The 4,818-nt window shown below is 37.5% G+C and overlaps 1 non-coding gene across 1 annotated transcript; it reads left to right on the forward strand.

Moving 5' to 3' along the window:
• Window positions 1-1,819: 1,819 nt before the first annotated feature.
• TRNAH-GUG lies at window positions 1,820-1,891 on the forward strand. The gene has a single exon. It is a non-coding gene; the product is annotated as a tRNA-His (tRNA).
• Window positions 1,892-4,818: the final 2,927 nt, after the last annotated feature.

Below are 4,818 nucleotides of genomic sequence, written 5' to 3' on the forward strand. Positions count from 1 at the left end.
AGCTTGTTTTCTCACCTCAAAAAATTTTGTACTGATCTTACAGATTTATCTATGTAATTGTTGCATCATATTCTCATGTATAGATAGATCTGAAATAAAAAAAACTAAAAAAAAATTTGACTCCAAATGACTCCAACTTTACAAAAAAAATTACATAAGATGACATTGTAAACTTGTACAATAAGATGGAACTAGAAGTGGGGTTTTTTTGTAGTTGTTTCTCTGACACTTGGATTTGGAAAAATCACATTATATTTTTTGAGGGGAATCTAGCAAACCAATTTCACTGCTGCAAAACTGAAGCACCCCTATGACTCTGATGGGAGGTAACACTATAGCGGATCAATACATGTCCCAGAGTTTGCAAAAAGCCTGTCTCATCACAGCTACAAGTATTTAAACCACATTTAACATCTCCATAATCTCCTGATTATCATGTTATAAAGCACCTCAAGGATTCCTGCAGTAATTTTAACTTATTGTCCATGCTTTGAAGGGAGATGCCATGGACAAAAACCTGTATCTGCAATGTTTACTTGACTTCTGTCTTTGGGAGAAATCTGTATGTTCTGAGGCACTCACCCAAAACCCAAGTTGCTTATTACTTCAAGACAAGTAACCAGTAATAGCAAGATCTTAAATTAGAAAACCTAAAGTTATTAAAAGCCATACATATGGAAATGCAATAAATATTCTGATAGCTCTGCCTTCACAGGCCTATAACAACAAGAAACTTCAGAGAAGATACTACTGAATATTTTTTTTCTTAGGTTGTTCACCTCCATGATGTTGAGCAATGCCACTTTCCTATTCTGTGGAATGGTATGCTGGCTTGTGAGTAAAAAATGCTATTCTGGACACATTATGCCATTGAGGAAGGCTGTAGGGTGAAGTACAGCAGACCAAACCACGATCAGAGCACCCTTTTGCTCTAAGAGCTCCCACCAGCCCCCAGAAAGAAATACTTTCTCCTTCCCTCTTGCAGCTCCAGTGGCAAGGTGGGCCTCCATGTGAGTGCAAGAGGTATCAGTGTTTTACCCTGAGGTGAAGGCAGTGAGAGTCTCTGCTCCTCAGGCAGAGCAGAGCAGAGTCCATTTAGTAAATTTGCATTTTAAACTCCCAGTCTCATGCTTCTTTTGCACAGTCTACTTATGAATTACCCCATTATGCAGACGTTCATCCAGAGTAAATCCACATCTCAGCATGCTGAAGACATGTTAATGGTCTTGCACATTACAGTCTAGGTTTTTTGGTGTCTTTCTTCTTCTCCAGACATTCAGTGGGACATGTACTACTGCAGTGGTGGTGCTGCTGTGCACTCCAAGGCACATAAACAATAATATTTTGTATTAAAATAATGAATATAACTGCAGAGAGTGAGCATGAAAAAAAGCCTGTGTTTTCTGAACAGGACTTGAGTGCCTTAGAGTTTGCCCATTTTTCTTTTTCCTCATTATAATCTTTCTGTATATGCAGTTTGATTTCTGTTGCAGCTTCCATTTGAAAGAACTAAAAATTGTTTTACTGTTCTGTCTGATAAAATAGGAAAAAGTATCTCTGAAAAGATTTTTAAGAGAGAGGGGAAATATACTATAACAATCCCAAACCGGTTTTTTAGGCAATTCTGATAAACATGGATGATTGCAAGTAAAGTAAAATAAGTCTGGAAGCAATTTCGAGATGATTAATCATAAGAATGTTTAGACCAAGCTGCTGCTAACACTCATTGTAAACTGCAGGTGGCACCATTTATACGACATTTCAAAGAGCACCAGGAAAAAAAAAAATCTCCCTTTGAATTCGAGCTTTCTGATGGCTTGCCGTGATCGTATAGTGGTTAGTACTCTGCGTTGTGGCCGCAGCAACCTCGGTTCAAATCCGAGTCACGGCAGGGGATAAGGTCTCTTTTGAAGAGATGTAATTACAGATTGCATACCAAAAGTAATCTATTAGTGATGTCTAAGACTAAGGTGAGAAAACAAATAGAACTTCTGTAACTTTTACAAGAATGTTTTTCTATTCTAAAAGAGTAGGTAGCATAATCCCCAATTGGGATTTCTTTAAATTTAAATTTTTATGGATAGTGTGAAAAATGCGGTTTCATAGTGGCCTTGGAATTTTTATTCCTTACAGCTACTTAGTCTGGACTGAGTCATGAAGCTGCTTCAGTTTTGATCTTTCCTGGTTCCTCCTGCTAATAAAAAAATCAGCCTGAATTGCTTGGAAATATGACAGTGGTAGATGTGGAAATCCTTCTTACCTAGGCCTGGACTGCTGCCAGCAGAAGGTCTTTGCTGGTGACAGACAAGACAAACCATCACTTGTCTGTTGATTCTCTTTGTTTTTATGGTAGGAACACTGTACGATTTCACTGCCCTGTTTCACTGAATAATATGAGCGCAGATTCTCAGTATGAAGACTTCTAAAATCACCATTTTGATTTAGTAAATTGGTTATGGTGCCTAACAGATATTTTGCAATAAACAAACAAACAAAATAATAACTACATTAACTAAATATCATTATTATGAGTTGATAAAGAATTAGTAAGCTACTGACTAGTTTCTGGTAATTGGTCCTTTAATTTGATATGGAGTAAATTCAAGAGCAAGAACTGCTTTTCTCTCACTGCTGCATCTGACAGGATATCAGCCCTTTTATAATGGACAACATCTCCAAAAACCTCAGATAGATTCAAGCTTCCCGCAGCAGGCCAACTGCTTCAGAGTGCGAATGACAGCAGCCTTTCTCTCTCCCCAAAGAGCAGGAAAATTCTTTACCATCCTTCTGGGTGAGGAAAGGAAACAAATCTTTTTAGCACCAGAGTCAGGAAAAATCAAAGCCCTACATGCCTGGAAACCTGGCGGGGCACATCACCTTTAGAGGCTGTGGGCTTAGATGTCCTAGTTGTGGTGTAGTAGGCTAACGACTCTGGGCATGTCAGGACCTTCCTCAGGCTCATGAAAGCTCTTTCTGTTGTATTTTTCAAAGTATCTTTGAGCATTCCTCTGATTGGCTTTAGATTTCTTGTCTAAATATCATTCAGCCTTTTAGGAGCATGTCAGAGCAATTAACTTGTGAATTCTTGGTCTAATTGATGAGACAGATGTGACTGATTTCCCAAAAGAAAGCAATTTAGAAATATGCACTAGCATGAAAGAGACCAGGATGATCTTTTGTACTCCGTCCCTGCTGTAGTCTTTCGGAAATGTCATCTGCTGTGTTAGATTTTATGAAATCCAGAAATAGCAAATTAACTCATCACAGGTGCACACACTCTTTAAAGAATCCTAGTGAATTAAGTCCTGAAAAAGGAATTCAAAAATTGCCACACCAAATATTTTGCTTTACTTATTCATCATCCTGAGGCTGCTGAAGCACTCAAACCTCACCCCTGCTTGACCTCAACCTACCCCGGTAGGCTGATGGCTCTATACTGTTCAGTCTATAACTGACTTCTCTATATCCAGTGTTCATCTGTGCCTAAATATTACCTTATCGTAATTATTGATGATTTTGAAGAATTTCATTAGCATAGTAGACAAATTCCAAGTGCCCTTTAAAAAAAGATATATTTTTTTTTTATGGTGGCTTACTGGAAAACAGTAGTTATTCAGTTTAATTTATTTTATTTGCGATACCAATATTTGTTTTGCTAGCTCAATGGTCACATTATAAACTGAGACCAATGATAGTGTAGGCAGATAATCAGACCTTTCTTACCACTTCCCCCTGCATTTATTTATTCTCCTTATAATAAAATGAAAATTAAAAGCCAGCTTCATTATGGAATATAAACATGCAAGTGCAGATGGCTCCCAGTGTTCCACTTCCTGAGAAAATATTTATCAATTTTCCCTTCTCATTAGAGAAAAAAAAACCAAAAACTTCAGTGCAAAAGAGTTTCCAAGGATAACAGGACAATCCTGGGAGTGATTTTGAATGGTGAATTGCACAAAGACTTACCTGTATGTTGCTAGAATATGCAGGTCATTGCGTCTAGCAGACAAGTCCACATAACACTTTCCCAGCTGGAAACCATGGTCTAAATAATAATAACAATATATTAAAAGTATTAAAAGATTTATATAAATCTATTTCTGAAGCTCTGAATTGTTTTATTGTCTAAGAACAATTTGGGGGCCATAGAGAAGAGTTCACTTTGGCAGCCTTCTCTACCTTTAGGCAGCAAACTGCAAGCAAACATTAAATGAACAAAGGCAAAGGCAAAACAAGGCATGAGAAGAGAGTACATGCCTTCCTTTGCAGTTTTCCTGTGTCAATTCATTATTATTCTCATTAAAACAAAACCTTCAGTGCAAAAGTTTCCAAGGATAACAGGACAATCCTGGAAGTGATTTTGAATGGTGAATTGCACAAAGACTTACCTGTATGTTGCTGGAATATGCAGGTCATTGCGTCTAGCAGACAAGTCCACATAACACTTTCCCAGCTGGAAACCATGGTCTAAATAATAATAACAATATATTAAAAGTATTAAAAGATTTATATAAATCTATTTCTGAAGCTCTGAATTGTTTTATTGTCTAAGAACAATTTGGGGGCCATAGAGAAGAGTTCACTTTGGCAGCCTTCTCTACCTTTAGGCAGCAAACTGCAAGCAAACATTAAATGAACAAAGGCAAAGGCAAAACAAGGCATGAGAAGAGAGTACATGCCTTCCTTTGCAGTTTTCCTGTGTCAATTCATTATTATTCTCATGCATGGCTCATCCTGCACAGAACATAAAATCTTTAGGACATGGAGGTGTCTATCTCATATCCCCAGCACAACTACTTTGCTTCTTGACACAGAAAC

Source organism: Passer montanus, unplaced genomic scaffold (genome assembly GCF_014805655.1).
Source record: "Passer montanus isolate IOZ18808 unplaced genomic scaffold, ASM1480565v1 scaffold7, whole genome shotgun sequence".
NCBI lineage: Eukaryota > Metazoa > Chordata > Aves > Passeriformes > Passeridae > Passer > Passer montanus.